General features: G+C 46.7%; 1 pseudogene; it reads right to left on the bottom strand.

The window, feature by feature from the left end:
- Nucleotides 1–15855: 15855 nt before the first annotated feature.
- Nucleotides 15856–18266, bottom strand: LOC129843089 (mucin-1-like; annotated as a pseudogene).
- Between the last annotated feature and the right edge of the window lie 987 nt (nt 18267–19253).

Genomic DNA, 19253 nt, shown 5'->3' with positions numbered 1-19253 from the left:
CACACACACACACACACGCTAACACACACACACACACACACTAACACACACACACACACACACAAACACACACACACACACACCCAAACCAAGGTAGAGGGCTGTTCTGTTCTCTACTCCCTCCACCCTCTCCTCCCAACCAAACCAAGGTAGAGGGCTGTTCAGTCCTCTACTCCCTCCACCCTCTCCTCCCAACCAAACCAAGGTAGAGGGCTGTTCTGTTCTCTACTCCCTCCACCCTCTCCTCCCAACCAAACCAAGGTAGAGGGCTGTTCAGTCCTCTACTCCCTCCACCCTCTCCCCCCAACCAAACCAAGGTAGAGGGCTGTTCTGTTCTCTACTCCCTCCACCCTCTCCCCCCAACCAAACCAAGGTAGAGGGCTGTTCTGTTCTCTACTCCCTCCACCCTCTCCCCCCAACCAAACCAAGGTAGAGGGCTGTTCTGTTCTCTACTCCCTCCACCCTCTCCCCCCAACCAAACCAAGGTAGAGGGCTGTTCTGTTCTCTACTCCCTCCACCCTCTCCCCCCAACCAAACCAAGGTAGAGGGCTGTTCTGTTCTCTACTCCCTCCACCCTCTCCCCCCAACCAAACCAAGGTAGAGGGCTGTTCTGTTCTCTACTCCCTCCACCCTCTCAAATCCTGCCTCTGAGAGGTCGGCCATTGAGAGAGTGATGCCCTGGCACTGCCCCTGTCTGGCTGCCAACTGGCAACAAAACCACCTCCGTGATGACCCACATACATACACACAAACACTGCACCTCTGTGAACATAATAACATGACAAACTCTATACCGTCGCCTAGAAAATGTTTGTCTGACTAATAACGTGAAACTTGATACAGGTACTGTATACTGTAAACTCAACCCCCCTTATAGTCATGACTTACCCCAGGACATGGTTTTACTGCTAACCTACACATTGTTACATGAGATGGCGCTAAACGCTGCTGCTAGAATCCTGACTAGAACCAAAACATTTGGTTTCCTGTTGAGACTAGGGCTGATTTCAAGGTTTTACTGCTAACCTACAAAGCATTACATGGGCTTGCTCCTACCTAACGCTCTGATTTGGTCCTGACTTACATACCTACACGTATGCTACGGTCACAAGACGCAGGCCTCCTTACAGTCCCTAGAATTTCTAAGCAAACAGCTGGAGGCAGGGCTTTCTCCTATAGAGCTCTATTTTTTTGGAATGGTCTGCCTACCCATGTGAGAGACGCAGACTCGGTCTCAACCTTTAAGTCTTTACTGAAGACTCATCTCTTCAGTAGGTCATATGATTGAGTGTAGTCTGGCCCAGGGGTGTGAAGGTGAAACGGCAAGCCACTGGAGCGACGAACCACCCTTGCTGTTTCTGCCTGGCCGGTTCTCCTCTCTCCACTGGGATTCTCTGCCTCTGACCCGATTACAGGGGCTGGATCACTGGCTTACTAGTTCTCTTCCATGCCGTCCCGAGGAGGGGTGCGTCACTTGAGTGGGTCGGCGTGATCTTCCTGCCCAGTTTTGCGCCCCCTCGGGCTTGTGTGGTGGAAGAGATATTTCTCGCTATACTTGGCCTTGTCTCAGGGCAGTAAGTTGGTGGTCTGTCCGGGGGTATTGTCGGACGGGTCCACAGTGTCCCCCGATCCACCCTTGTCTCAGTCTCCAGTATCTATGCTGCAATTGTCTATGTGCCGGGGGCCTAGGGTCAGTCTGTTATATCTGGTGTAATTCTCCTGTCTTATCTGGTGTCCCGTGTAAATATAAGTATGCTCCCTTTAATTATCTGTCTCTCTCTCTCTCTCCCTCCTCTCCCTGAGGACCTGAGCCCTAGGATCATGCCTCAGGACTACCTGGCCTGATGACTCCTGGCTGTCCCCAGTCCAGCTGGTCGTGCTGCTGCTCCAGTTTCAACTGTTCTGCCTGTGGCTATGGAACACTGACTTGTTCACCGGATGTGCTACCTTGTCCTGGACCTGCTGTTTTCAACTCCCTCTCTCTCTCTACCGCACCTGCTGTCTCGACCTCTGATTGATCGGCTATGAAAAGCCAACTGACATTTACTCCTGAGGTACTGACCTGTTGCACCCTCTACAACCACTGTGATTATTATTTGACCATGCTGGTCATCTATAAATGTTTGAACATCTTGAAGAACAATCTGTCCTTAAATGGTTATGTACTCTTGTAATCTCCACCCGGCACAGCCAGAAGAGGACTGGCCACCCCTCATAGCCTGGTTCCTCTCTAGGTTTCTTCCTAGGTTCCTGCCTTTCTAGGGAGTTTTTCCTAGCCACCGTGCTTCTACACCTGCATTGCTTGCTGTTTGGGGGTTTTAGGCTGGGTTTCTGTACAGCACTTTGTGACGTCAGCTGATGTAAAATAAGCTGATTATAAATACATTTGATTGATTGATTGATGCCACAGTAGTGGAAGGTGTCAACCCAGGAGAGGGATGTCCTTTCGTGTCTTTCGAGCAGGGCCTGCTCCAAACTCGGCTCACAACGACGTTTGGTTTGGCCCGCTAGAATGGGGAACTCAGGCGGGGTCCCGACTTACTGTTCAGACTTAGAATAGTAGAATACACAAGGTGCAATTTCTACATTTTTTGTTGTGAATCAGCAGTTTTTTCTCTTGTGATGTCTTTCGCTGACAGTCACTCAATTAGCCCATGTCAAACTACAAAAACAAATTGTACTTGCTTGATAAGGTAGTCTCATCAGCTATTCAAACCGTGAAGTAATCATTACCAAATGACTGACCCAGCACACAGGGCATGTGGTCAGGGGCCCTGATCTCTAGGGTGTCCCCATTGATTGTGTTAGTCCCTCTCACTCAGATATCATTTGATCATGGCATAAATCATGGCAAACTGTGTAAAACGGCAGGAAATTTGCTTTAAAAGTCGTAACTATTTTCTTTTTTTTTAAATGCACCTCATGGTAAAATTGTACTTCGGACATAACAACAAAAAAACATTTATCTCCTGCCAAGAAGGGAGCACTAACGTCCCTGTGAGGTTAGGGGGCCCCTAAAAGGCTAGCTTCTGTCTGATGAGCTTCCCTTATGTCTTCCTAAAAACTTTACAATTCCTTTCTGATGCATTTCAGTCATCAGTCACTTACTGCTGCATTTCAGTCACTTACTGATGCATTTCAGTCACTTACTGCTGCATTTCAGTCACTTACTGTTGCATTTCAGTCACTTACTGCTGCATTTCAGTCACTTACTGTTGCATTTCAGTCACTTACTGCTGCATTTTAGTCACTTACTGCTGCATTTCAGTCACTTACTGATGCATTTCAGTCACTTACTGCTGCATTTCAGTCACTTACTGATGCATTTCAGTCACTTACTGTTGCATTTCAGTCACTTACTGCTGCATTTCAGTCACTTACTGATGCATTTCAGTCACTTACTGCTGCATTTTAGTCACTTACTGCTGCATTTCAGTCACTTACTGTTGCATTTCAGTCACTTACTGCTGCATTTCAGTCACTTACTGCTGCATTTCAGTCACTTACTGTTGCATTTCAGTCACTTACTGCTGCATTTCAGTCACTTACTGTTGCATTTCAGTCACTTACTGCTGCATTTTAGTCACTTACTGCTGCATTTCAGTCACTTACTGATGCATTTCAGTCACTTACTGCTGCATTTCAGTCACTTACTGATGCATTTCAGTCACTTACTGTTGCATTTCAGTCACTTACTGGTGCATTTCAGTCACTTACTGCTGCATTTCAGTCACTTACTGATGCATTTCAGTCACTTACTGCTGCATTTTAGTCACTTACTGCTGCATTTCAGTCACTTACTGCTGCATTTCAGTCACTTACTGCTGTTTCACTCACTTACTGATGCATTTCAGTCACTTACTGCTACATTTCAGTCACTTACTGCTGCATTTCAGTCACTTACTGCTGCATTTCAGTCACTTACTGCTGTTTCACTCACTTACTGATGCATTTCAGTCACTTACTGCTACATTTCAGTCACTTACTGCTGCATTTCAGTCACTTACTGCTGCATTTCAGTCACTTACTGCTGCATTTCAGTCACTTACTGCTGCAGTTCAGTCACTTACTGCTGCATTTCAGTCACTTACTGCTGCATTTCAGTCACTTACTGTTGCATTTCAGTCACTTACTGCTGCATTTCAGTCACTTACTGCTGCATTTCAGTCACTTACTGTTGCATTTCAGTCACTTACTGCTGCATTTCAGTCACTTACTGCTGCATTTCAGTCACTTACTGCTGCATTTCAGTCACTTACTGCTGCATTTCAGTCACTTACTGTTGCATTTCAGTCACTTACTGCTGCAGTTCAGTCACTTACTGCTGCATTTCAGTCACTTACTGATGCATTTCAGTCACTTACTGCTGCATTTCAGTCACTTACTGTTGCATTTCAGTCACTTACTGCTGCATTTCAGTCACTTACTGCTGCAGTTCAGTCACTTACTGCTACATTTCAGTCACTTACTGCTGCATTTCAGTCACTTACTGATGCATTTCAGTCACTTACTGCTGCATTTTCAAGACATTTGAAACATTTTCAAGTTACAATATTAGCCGTATGAACATAGAAACTTTTGTGTCAGTTTCTGTGCCACAATGGTTACGTTTTTTTCATTGTTAATAAAGTATCGAGTTCTAGAAACCTGAGATCTCTAACTAGCTCAATTAGCTAGCAGCTGTACAACGACTCTTCATTTCCTGTCCTTCTGAAAGACTGAATGGACTGCTCTAATAGTCATCCTCCTCCTCTCCGCTGGGTCATTTCCTGTCCTTCTGAATGGCTGAATGGCCGGCTCTAATAGTCATCCTCCTCCTCTCCGCTGGTTCATTTCCTGTCCTTCCGAAAGACTGAATGGCCGGCTCTAATAGTCACCCTCCTCCTCTCCGCCTCTCCTCTCTTCAGGTTAATTTCCTGTTCTACATGGCCGAATGATTAATTGTCACAGTCTCACTCCCAGTAACAGAACAGTGTGTTATGTATTATGTTCCTGGAACCCTTCCTTCCTTTCTCGGCCTACTGTGTCTCTGTACACATGACGTGGGCACAGCCTGACCCCTATCGAGGAAGCCTTCACACCAGCCACACAATACACAGTGTGAATCAGTCTACACAACAACAGCTATTCCTGGACGTTCTTCTCTGACACATTGCATCCGGAAATCTTTTGGCCTTTCTGGTCTTTTGTCTCCATTCTACTCTCTGTGTTATAAGCCTTGTGTGAGCCTTGGTTAATTAATAGGAATGGAACGGCTCACAGGACACTAGTCTATCTCCTGTTTCTGTAGTGAGACAGCTTGATGTACAGGACACCCCCTGGACAGGACACTAGTCTATCTCCTGTTTCTGTAGAGAGACAGCTTGATGTACAGGACACCCCCTGGACAGGACACTGGTCTATCTCCTGTTTCTGTAGTGAGACAGCTTGATGTACAGGACACCCCCTGGACAGGACACTAGTCTATCTCCTGTTTCTGTAGTGAGACAGCTTGATGTACAGGACACCCCCTGGACAGGACACTAGTCTATCTCCTGTTTCTGTAGAGAGACAGCTTGATGTACAGGACACCCCCTGGACAGGACACTAGTCTATCTCCTGTTTCTGTAGAGAGACAGCTTGATGTACAGTCCACCCCCTGGACAGGACACTAGTCTTTTTCCCAACCTTCCAATCTCAAGGTGGAGTGGCGGACATTAACCACAAGGCCACTGAGTTGCTCCTGTCTCTATAATAATGCATTTTAAATGTATCTCTCTACGCAATGCGTCGACACAGTACACTACCCAGTATATTCTGATACTATGTTGCACAGTGTTTACACTGAAATTCAAATTATTTTCAATTAGTAAAATATAGAATTGGACGTTGTTTTACTCTCTCAGTTGACAGGAATTGAAATGGAACTGACCCCAACCCTGGTTTTTAAACCAGAGGGAGGGAGGTAGGGAGGGATGTAGGGAGGGAGGGAAGGAGGGAAGGAGGGAGGGAGGGAGGGAAGGGAGGAGGGAGGTAGGGAGGGAGGGAAGGAGGGATGTAGGGAGGGAGGGAGGGAGGGAGGGAGGGAGGGAGGGAGGGAGGGAAGGAGGGATGTAGGGAGGGAGGGAAGGAGGGAAGGAGGGAGGGAGGGAAGGAAGGAGGGAGGTAGGGAGGGAGGGAGGGAAGGAGGGATGTAGGGAGGGAGGGAGGGAGGGAGGGATGTAGGGAGGGAGGGAAGGAGGGAGGGAGGGAGGGAAGGAAGGAGGGAGGTAGGGAGGGAAGGAAGGAGGGAGGTAGGGAGGGAAGGAAGGAGGGAGGTAGGGAGGGAAGGAAGGAGGGAGGTAGGGAGGGAAGGAAGGAGGGAGGGAGGGAGGGAGGGAGGGAGGGAGGGAAGGAAGGAGGGAGGGAGGGAGGGAGGGAGGGAGGGAAGGAAGGAGGGAGGGAGGGAGGGAAGGAAGGAGGGAGGTAGGTAGGGAAGGAAGGAGGGAGGGAGGGAGGGAGGGAGGGAGGGAGGGAAGGAAGGAGGGAGGGAGGGAGGGAGGGAGGGATGTAGGGAGGGAGGGAGGGAGGGAGGGATGTAGGGAGGGAGGGAGGGATGTAGGGAGGGATGTAGGGAGGGAGGGAGGGAGGGAGGGATGTAGGGAGGGAGGGAGGGAGGTAGGGAGGGAGGGAGGGAGGTAGGGAGGGAAGGAAGGAGGGAGGTAGGGAGGTAGGGAGGGAGGGAGGGAGGGAGGTAGGGAGGGAGGGAGGGAGGGAGGGAGGGAGGGAGGGAGGGAGGGAGGGAAGGAAGGAAGGAGGGAGGGAGGGAGGGATGTAGGGAGGGATGTAGGGAGGGAGGGAGGGAGGGAGGGAGGGAGGGATGTAGGGAGGGAGGGAGGGAGGGAGGGAGGGAGGGATCGAGGGAGGGAGGGAGGGATGTAGGGAGGGATGTAGGGAGGGAGGGAGGGATGTAGGGAGGGAGGGAGGGAGGGAGGGAGGGATGTAGGGAGGGATGTAGGGAGGGAGGGAGGGAGGGATGTAGGGATGTAGGGAGGGAGGGAGGGAGGGAGGGAGGGAGGGAGGGAGGGATGTAGGGATGTAGGGAGGGAGGGAGGGAGGGATGTAGGGAGGGAGGGAGGGAGGGAGGGAGGGAGGGAGGGATGTAGGGAGGGAGGGAGGGAGGGATGGATGTAGGGAGGGATGTAGGGAGGGAGGGAGGGAGGGAGGGATGTAGGGATGTAGGGAGGGAGGGAGGGAGGGAGGGAGGGAGGGATGTAGGGAGGGAGGGAGGGAGGGATATAGGGAGGGAGGGAGGGAGGGAGGGATGTAGGGAGGGAGGGAGGGATGTAGGGAGGGAGGGAGGGAGGGAGGGAGGGATGTAGGGAGGGAGGGAGGGAGGGAGGGAGGGAGGGATGTAGGGAGGGAGGGAGGGAGGGATGTAGGGAGGGATGTAGGGAGGGAGGGAGGTAGGGAGGGAGGTAGGGAGGTAGGGAGGGAAGGAAGGAGGGAGGTAGGGAGGGAGGGAGGGAGGGAGGGATGTAGGGAGGGAGGGAGGGAGGGAGGTAGGGAGGGAAGGAAGGAGGGAGGTAGGGAGGGAGGGAGGGAGGTAGGGAGGGAAGGAAGGAGGGAGGTAGGGAGGGAGGGAGGGAGGGAGGGAGGTAGGGAGGGAGGGAGGGAGGGAAGGAGGGAGGGAAGGAGGGAGGGAGGGAAGGAGGGAGGGAGGGAGGGAATATTTGCGTTCTTTTCCTCTTCCGCTGTACATCTCCTCTCGCAGGGACTATATTCTATAGCAGTGAGCCGCGCACACACACACACACACACACACACACACACACACACACACACACACACACACACACACACACACACACACACACACACACACACACACACACACACACACACACACACACACACACACACCCTCTTGCAGACAGCGGTTCCACACGTTGCTGGAGCCTTGACCCCATGGTAACAGGAGAGGTCTGAAGCTGCGTTTCTCTCCTTCTTCAAATAGCAACATCACGGTTAGTTGGTTCACACCCACCTACTGTCGCGCTGAAGTGGCCTGTGACAGCCTTTTCACTATAGGGTTTTATTCTGCATCTTCCGTCCTACAACTACACCTACACCAACAACTACACCTACAACTACACCAATAACTACACCTACACCTACACCAACAACTACAACTACACCTACACCTATACCTACAACTACACCTACAGCTACACCTACACCTACACCTACACCTACACCTACAACTACACCTACACCTACAACTACACCTACACCTACACCTACACCTACAACTACAACTACACCTACAACTACACCTATACCTACAACTACACCTACACCTACAGCTACACCTACAGCTACAACTATAACTATAACTACAACTACACCTACATCTACACCTATACCTACAACTACACCTACACCTACACCTACACCTACAACTACACCTACAACTACACCTACACCTACAACTACACCTACACCTACAACTACAACTACAACTACACCTACACCTACAACTACAACTACACCAATAACTACACCTACACCTACAACTACACCTACACCTACACCTACACCTACACCTACAACTACACCAATAACTACACCTACAACTACACCTACACCTATACCTACACCTACACCTACACCTACAACTACACCAATAACTACACCTACAACTACACCTACACCTACACCTACAACTATAACTACACCTACACCTACACCTACAACTACACCTACAACTACACCTACACCTATACCTACACCTACACCTACACCTACACCTACAACTACACCTACAACTACACCTACACCTACACCTACAACTATAACTATAACTACACCTACACCTACAACTATAACTATAACTATACCTACACCTACACCTACAACTATAACTACACCTACACCTACAACTACACCTACACCTACACCTACACCTACAACTACACCTACAACTACACCTACACCTACAACTACACCTACAACTACACCTACAACTACACCTACACCTACACCTACACCTACACCTACACCTACAACTACACCAATAACTACACCTACAACTACACCTACACCTACACCTACACCTACACCTACACCTACACCTACACCAATAACTACACCTACAACTACACCTACACCTACACCTACAACTACACCTACACCTACACCTACACCTACACCTACACCTACAACTACACCAATAACTACACCTACAACTACACCTACACCTACACCTACACCTACAACTACACCTACACCTACACCTACACCTACACCTACACCTACACCTACAACTACACCAATAACTACACCTACAACTACACCTACACCTACACCTACAACTACACCAATAACTACACCTACACCTACACCTACACCTACAACTACACCAATAACTACACCTACAACTACACCAATAACTATACCTACACCTACACCTACACCTACACCTACAACTACACCTACACCTACACCTACACCTACAACTACACCTACACCTACACCTACACCTACACCTACAACTACACCTACACCTACACCTACAACTACACCAATAACTACACCTACACCTACACCTACAACTACACCAATAACTACACCTACACCTACAACTACACCTACACCTACAACTACACCTACACCTACACCTACACCTACACCTACAACTACACCTACACCTACACCTACAACTACACCTATAACTACACCTACACCTACAACTACACCTACACCTACACCTACACCTACAACTACACCTACACCTACACCTACAACTACAACTACACCTATAACTACACCTACACCTACAACTACACCTACACCTACAACTACACCTACACCTACAACTACACCTACACCTACACCTACAACTACACCAATAACTACACCTACAACTACACCAATAACTACACCTACACCTACACCTACACCTATACCTACAACTACACCTACACCTACAACTACACCTACACCTACAACTACACCTACACCTACACCTACAACTACACCTATAACTACACCTACACCTACAACTACACCTACACCTACACCTACAACTACACCAATAACTACACCTACATCTACACCTACACCTACACCTACACCTACACCTACAACTACACCTACACCTACACCTACAACTACACCAATAACTACACCTACAACTACACCTACACCTACACCTACACCTACACCTACACCTACAACTACACCTACATCTACACCCACAACTACACCTACAACTACACCTACAACTACACCTACACCTACACCTACAACTACACCAATAACTACACCTACAACTACACCCACAACTACACCTACACCTACACCTACAACTACACCTACAACTACACCTACACCTACACCTACACCTACACCTACACCTACACCTATACCTACAACTACACCTACAGCTACAACTACACCTACAACTACACCTACAACTACACCTACACCTACACCTACACCTACACCTACAACTACACCAATAACTACACCTACAACTACACCTACACCTACACCTACACCTACACCTACAACTACACCAATAACTACACCTACACCTACACCTACAACTACACCTACAACTACACCTACACCTACACCTACACCTACAGCTACAACTACACCTACACCTACACCTACACCTACACCTACAACTACACCTACACCTACAACTACACCTACACCTACACCTACACCTACAACTACACCTACAACTACACCTACAACTACACCTACAACTACACCTACAACTACACCTACACCTACAACTACAACTACACCTACACCTACAACTACACCTACAACTACACCAATAACTACACCTACACCTACACCTACACCTACAACTACACCTACAACTACACCTACAACTACACCTACAACTACACCAATAACTACAACTACAACTACACCTACACCTACAACTACACCTACACCTACAACTACACCTACACCTACAACTACACCTACAACTACACCTACAACTACACCTACAACTACACCTACAACTACACCTACACCTACAACTACAACTACACCTACACCTACAACTACACCTACACCTACAACTACACCTACACCTACACCTACAACTACAACTACACCTACACCTACAACTACACCTACACCTACAACTACACCTACACCTACAACTACACCTACAACTACACCTACAACTACACCTACAACTACACCTACAACTACACCTACACCTACAACTACAACTACACCTACACCTACAACTACACCTACACCTACAACTACACCTACACCTACAACTACACCTACAACTACACCTACAACTACACCTACAACTACACCTACAACTACACCTACACCTACAACTACAACTACACCTACACCTACAACTACACCTACAACTACACCTACAACTACACCTACAACTACACCTACACCTACAACTACAACTACACCTACACCTACAACTACAACTAGCCAATGTTGAGGAGAGAGGAGAGTTACACCCAGCTGTCTAGACAGGATATAAATACAAGGGGAGAGTTACACACAGCTGTCTAGACAGGATATAAATACAAGGGTTACACACAGCTGTCTAGACAGGATATAAATTCAAGGGGAGGGTTACACACAGCTGTCTAGACAGGATATAAATACAAGGGTTACACACAGCTGTCTAGACAGGATATAAATTCAAGGGGAGGGTTACACACAGCTGTCTAGACAGGATATAAATACAAGGGTTACACACAGCTGTCTAGACAGGATATAAATACAAGGGGAGAGTTACACACAGCTGTCTAGACAGGATATAAATACAAGGGTTACACACAGCTGTCTAGACAGGATATAAATTCAAGGGGAGGGTTACACACAGCTGTCTAGACAGGATATAAATACAAGGGTTACACACAGCTGTCTAGACAGGATATAAATACAAGGGTTACAAACAGCTGTCTAGACAGGATATAAATACAAGGGGAGAGTTACACACAGCTGTCTAGACAGGATATAAATACAAGGGGAGGGTTACACACAGCTGTCTAGACAGGATATAAATACAAGGGGAGAGTTACACACAGCTGTCTAGACAGGATATAAATACAAGGGGAGGGTTACACACAGCTGTCTAGACAGGATATAAATACAAGGGGAGAGTTACACACAGCTGTCTAGACAGGATATAAATACAAGGGGAGAGTTGCACACAGCTGTCTAGACAGGATATAAATACAAGGGGAGAGTTACATACAGCTGCCTAGACAGGATATAAATACAAGGGGAGAGTGACACACAGCTGTCTAGACAGGATATAAATACAAGGGTTACACACAGCTGTCTAGACAGGATATAAATACAAGGGTTACAAACAGCTGTCTAGACAGGATATAAATACAAGGGGAGAGTTACACACAGCTGTCTAGACAGGATATAAATACAAGAGTTACACCCAGCTGTCTAGACAGGATATAAATACAAGGGGAGGGTTACACACAGCTGTCTAGACTGGATATAAATACAAGGGGAGAGTTACACACAGCTGTCTAGACAGGATATAAATACAAGAGTTACACCCAGCTGTCTAGACAGGATATAAATACAAGGGGAGGGTTACACACAGCTGACTAGACAGGATGTCAATACAAGGGGAGGGTTACACACAGCTGTCTAGACAGGATATAAATACAAGGGGAGAGTTACACACAGCTGTCTAGACAGGATATAAATACAAGGGGAGAGTTACACACAGCTGTCTAGACAGGATATAAATACAAGGGGAGGGTTACAAACAGCTGTCTAGACAGGATATAAATACAAGGGGAGAGTTACACACAGCTGTCTAGACAGGATATAAATACAAGAGTTACACCCAGCTGTCTAGACAGGATATAAATACAAGGGGAGAGTTACACACAGCTGTCTAGACAGGATGTCAAATACAAGGGGAGAGTTACACACAGCTGTCTAGACAGGATGTCAAATACAAGGGGAGAGTTACACACAGCTGTCTAGACAGGATATAAATACAAGGGGAGAGTTACACACAGCTGTCTAGACAGGATATAAATACAAGGGGAGAGTTACACACAGCTGTCTAGACAGGATATAAATACAAGGGTTACACACAGCTGTCTAGACAGGATATAAATACAAGGGTTACAAACAGCTGTCTAGACAGGATATAAATACAAGGGGAGAGTTACACACAGCTGTCTAGACAGGATATAAATACATGAGTTACACCCAGCTGTCTAGACAGGATATAAATACAAGGGGAGGGTTACACACAGCTGTCTAGACAGGATATAAATACAAGGGGAGAGTTACACACAGCTGTCTAGACAGGATATAAATACAAGGGGAGAGTTACACACAGCTGTCTAGACAGGATATAAATACAAGGGTTACACACAGCTGTCTAGACAGGATATAAATACAAGGGTTACAAACAGCTGTCTAGACAGGATATAAATACAAGGGGAGAGTTACACACAGCTGTCTAGACAGGATATAAATACAAGAGTTACACCCAGCTGTCTAGACAGGATATAAATACAAGGGGAGGGTTACACACAGCTGTCTAGACAGGATGTCAAATACAAGGGGAGAGTTACACACAGCTGTCTAGACAGGATATAAATACAAGGGGAGGGTTACACACAGCTGTCTAGACAGGATATAAATACAAGGGGAGGGTTACACACAGCTGTCTAGACAGGATATCAATACAAGCAAGACAAGGACAGCCAGTCTAATTAGTAATGTTCATTTTTTCGTCGTCATTGCCAACATTGGCTGTAGCGGGCGTCAGACAGGCCGTCCAAGCAGTAGTTCATTTCCAGCAGCTATAAAGATTAGTCTACATCGTCAAACAAAACACAGATTGCTTTTGCTCCAATGCAATGTGTTATAAGGAGTCCTGCAATATCTGTTACAACAGGTTATAGCCTTTATAATAGGTTATATCTTTTGGGGGGGGATATTCATTCAAATTGCTGCAGGGTTTCTTTTCTCCAATTTCAGCTGTTCAGAAATATGAGGCCGAGGTATCGGCTACATCGCCATGGTACGGAAGACGGAGAGTAGAGAGAGAAACGTGACACGCGAGGAGAAGTGTGAGCAGCAGCTACCAAGAAAAAAAAAAAAAAAAAGATTGTGTAAAAATGAAAGAAAGAAAAACACGTGCACAGAACATTCCGGATCCTTCTCTCTGAGAAAGATGTTTCCAGAAGGGGCAGGGAATAGAGGGGGGGGGGGGGGGGGCGACAACACCGTATTCGCAGCCAAGGCCTTTCCTTTTTAGTCCGCAGGGGGTCTTGTGTTTTAGAGAGAGGAAGGTGTGTGTGCGTCCGTACGTACGTTCCAATCTGCAGCACTGAGTTCAAGTACATCCTTCCTGAGAGTTAACTGTACTGACACACAGACTGAAGCCACAGTACATCCGTCCTGAGAGTTAACTGTACTGACACACAGACTGAAGCCACAGTACATCCGTCCTGAGAGTTAACTGTACTGACACACAGACTGAACCCACAGCCATCCCTCTGAACCCCCAACACACCACTCACTCACTAAACATGCTTACTTAGATCTGATAGCATCTCTGCCCTGTCCTGTTTTATTCACCAGCTCAGCCAACCAGCTAGCTGAAACAACTAGAAATCACACAATGATTTAGCCAACACAGAGTAACATTGAGGGAGAAAGGGGGCACAGCTAGCTGAAACCACTAGAACCACAAAATCACACTGACATTGTGGAATGAATTCGGTGGAAATTGGTGGTTTTAGCTGGACTCTCAGCTGGACTCTAAAATGGACTCTTAGCTGGACTCTTATCTGGACTCTCAGCTGGAATCTCAGCTGGACTCTGAGCTGGACTCTTAGCTGGACTCTTAGCTGGACTCTAAGCTGGACTCTAAGCTGGACTCTAAACTGGACTCTTATTTGGACTCTTAGCTGGACTCTTAGCTGGACTCTCCGCTGGACTCTTAGCTGGACTCTTAGCTGGACTCTTAGCTGGACTCTAAGCTGGACTCTAAGCTGGACTCTAAACTGGACTCTAAACTGGACTCTTAGCTAGACTCTTAGCTGGACTCTTATTTGGACTCTCAGCTGGACTCTCCGCTGGACTCTCAGCTGGACTCTAAATAGGACTCTGAGCTGGACTCTGAGCTGGACTCTAAGCTGGACTCTAAGCTGGACTCTTAGCTGGACTCTAAACTGGACTCTAAACTGGACTCTTAGCTAGACTCTTATTTGGACTCTCAGCTGGACTCTCAGCTGGACTCTCCGCTGGACTCTCCGCTGGACTCTAAATAGGACTCTGAGCTGGATTCTTAGCTGGACTCTAAGCTGGACTCTAAGCTGGACTCTTAGCTGGACTCTAAATAGGACTCAGAGCTGGACTCCTAGCTGGACTCTTAGCTGGACTCTCAGCTGGACTCTAAGCTGGACTCTCAGCTGGACTCTAAATAGGACTCTGAGCTGGAATCTTAGCTGGACTCTAAACTGGACTCTAAGCTGGACTCTAAGCTGGACTCTAAGCTGGACTCTAAGCTGGACTCTAAGCTGGACTCTCAGCTGGACTCTAAGCTGGACTCTCAGCTGGACTCTAAATAGGACTCTGAGCTGGAATCTTAGCTGGAATCTAAACTGGACTCTAAGCTGGACTCTAAGCTGGACTCTAAGCTGGACTCTAAGCTGGACTCTAAGCTGGACTCTAAGCTGGACTCTTAGCTGGACTCTTAGCTGGACTCTAAGCTGGACTCTAAGCTGGACTCTAAGCTGGACTCTTAGCTGGACTCTTAGCTGGACTCTAAGCTGAACTCTTAGCTGGACTCTTAGCTGGACTCTTAGCTGGACTCTTAGCTGGACTCTAAGCTGGACTCTTAGCTGGACTCTTAGCTGGACTCTTAGCTGGACTCTTAGCTGGACTCTAAATAGGACTCTTAGCTGGACTCTTAGCTGGACTCTCAGCTGGACTCTCAGCTGGACTCTAAATAGGACTCTTAGCTAGACTCTTAGCTGGACTCTTAGCTGGACTCTGAGCTGAACTCTGAGCTGAACTCTGAGCTGAACTCTTAGCTGGACTCTTAGCTGGACTCTAAGCTGGACTCTCAGCTGGACTCTAAATAGGACTCTTAGCTGGACTCTTAGCTGGACTCTCAGCTGGACTCTAAATAGGACTCTTAGGTAGACTCTTAGCTGGACTCTTAGCTGGACTCTAAGCTGGACTCTAAGCTGGACTCTATGCTGGACTCTAAGCTGGACTCTTAGCTGGACTCTTAGCTGGACTCTAAGCTGGACTCTTAGCTAGACTCTAAGCTGGACTCTTAGATGGGCTCTGAGCTGAACTCTGAGCTGGACTCTGAGCTGGACTCTTAGCTGGACTCTTAGCTGGACTCTTAGCTAGACTCTTAGCTGGACTCTTAGCTGGACTCTTAGCTAGACTCTTAGCTGGACTCTTAGCTGGACTCTTAGCTGGACTCTTAGCTGGACTCTGAGCTGGACTCTGAGCTGGACTCTAAGCTGGACTCTAAGCTGGACTCTTAGCTGGACTCTCAGCTGGACTCTTAGCTGGACTCTTAGCTGGACTCTGAAAGGAACTACACTGTAATGCGTCTGTGCTCAGTAATAACAAAACATGTGCTGTTGAAATACCCTTAAAGTATTGTACACGTATACACACACACACGTACACACACACACACACACACACACACACACACACACACACACACACACACACACACACACACACACACACACACACACACACACACACACACACACACACACACACACATACGTACACACACACACACGTACACACACACACACACGCACACGTACACGTACACACACACACACACACACACACACACACACACACACACACACACACACACACACACACACACACACACACACACACACACACACACACACACACACACACGGTTCAATGTCACCAGTTAAGGTTGGTAGTTGATATCAAGAGGTCAAGAGGAATAATTCTTCAAACTGTGTTTCGTTTTTTACCAGTAATGAGCAAGTGGTCTGACCTTAAAAAAATACCGTGAGATGGATTTACTTCTCTTGGCTTGTTTATAAACCCTTAACTCTGACCACGGAGACACGCATACACACACACACACACGCACACACACACACACACGCACACACACACACACACACACACACACACCCTTAACTCTGACCACGGACACACGCATGCATACACACACACACACACACACACACACACACACACACACACACACACACACACACACACACACACACACACACACACACACACACACACACACACACACACACACACACACCCTTAACTCAGACCATGGACACACGCACACACACACACACACACACACACACACACACACCACACACACACCCTTAACTCTGACCACGTATTACTAATGAAGCCGGGGTCAACTGTTAGCTATAAGAGCCGTTCCCCACCAACTGAAATAATGTCCCTTCAGTCTGTAAATAAATACCGGCTCCCCTTGAGGCGAGACATTGTCAGATCAATAGCCACTAACCTGTCTAACACGCACGGCAACTTTTAGGGGATGCGTCCCACATGGCACCCTATTCCCTATTCAGGGCCCTGATCTAATGTAGTGCACTACTTTAGACCAGAGCCCTATGGCACCCTATTCCCTATTCAGGGCCCTGATCTAATGTAGTGCACTACTTTAGACCAGGGCCCTATGGCACCCTATTCCCTATATAGTGCACTACTTTAGACCAGAGCCCTATTCCCTATATAGTGCACTACTTTAGACCAGAGCCCTATTCCCTGTATAGTGCACTACTTTAGACCAGAGCCCTATGGCACCCTATTCCCTTTTATAGTGCACTACTTTAGACCAGAGCCCTATGGCACCCTATTCCCTATATAGTGCACTACTTTAGACCAGAGTTAATAGGGAGTCCTATATAGGGAGTAGGGTGCCGTTGGTTTGCATATTGGGAGTTCTAAGTTAAAACAGTGATATGTGTAGTCTGATGGTATTTCCTTATTTGGCTGTAAATCATGACGTTGCTGAATTAAATGTTGTCTATTTCACACTCTTTGTGACCCACAAAGATGTTCTACTCCTTTTTGGTTTATAGTTGCATATTTCTTCAGGTTTCCACCCATTCATTTTGTTCACTGCTTTCGGATAACACAGCATGGAAATTAAATAGAGGAAAAAGGCTTAAGTGTATATTCTCCTCATTTACCTGCTTGTCACCTGAAAACATCTTCATGTCCTTTGAAACCACAACAATGGGAAAAATCTCTCTCTCTCTCCGTCTCTCCGTCTCTCCGTCTCTCTCTCTCTGTCTCTGTCTCTGTCTCTACCTCCTCTCTCTCTCTCTCTCTCTCTCTCTCTCTCTCTCTCTCTCTCTCTCTCTCTCTACCTCTGTCTCTACCTCCTCTCTCTCTCAAATTCAAATTCAAGCTGCTTTATTGGCATGAAAAACATTGTGTCAATATTGCCAAAGCAACAATGTATACAATATACATTGTAATAAAATTATAAACAATGACAAATAATAATATAGAATGGCAGTAAATAATAATACAAAATGTAATATAAAAATAGTAACAATAAAATGGTAACAATCAATAATCGAATGTAATGTAATAAAAAAATGAAACTACAACTAACTTATAACTAAATAACGGTCATCTTCACCATTACATCGGTGCTACAACTACTATCATCATTACCACTACTACCACCACCACCATCATTAAACTGCCATCATTACCATTACCACCCATACCACTACTACCACCACCACCATCATTAACCTGCTATCATTACCGTTACCACCCATACAACTACTATCATCATTACCACTACTACCACCACCACCATCACTAAACTGCTATCATTACCATTACCACCCATACCATTACTACTTGGAATGATGAACAACAATAATAATAGTAATAACAATAACAGTAATAACAATAACAGTCATAATACTGCTTACTATGCAGATGTTATTATTCAGTGTCCCTCAGGCTATGGCAGGCAAATACATATTTGGCTGCAAGAGGTGCCATTGCTCCTTCGCCCATGAGTATTTTTAGTTTTTCCTCTGGGTTTAATAAGTTAAAATTTGGAATAAATGTAGACATTTCTGTGAATAATGAATCTCTTGGTGAGGAATATTTATCACAGTAAAGGAGAAAGTGCATCAATTTAATTTGCTTTATGACTTAACAATGTCCATATTGCCAAA

The sequence above is a fragment of the Salvelinus fontinalis genome, unplaced genomic scaffold, assembly GCF_029448725.1.
Source record: "Salvelinus fontinalis isolate EN_2023a unplaced genomic scaffold, ASM2944872v1 scaffold_0098, whole genome shotgun sequence".
Classification (NCBI taxonomy): Eukaryota; Metazoa; Chordata; class Actinopteri; order Salmoniformes; family Salmonidae; genus Salvelinus; species Salvelinus fontinalis.
The sequence above is the reverse complement of the archived record's forward strand: the minus strand, read 5'-3'. Positions and strand labels throughout refer to the sequence as shown.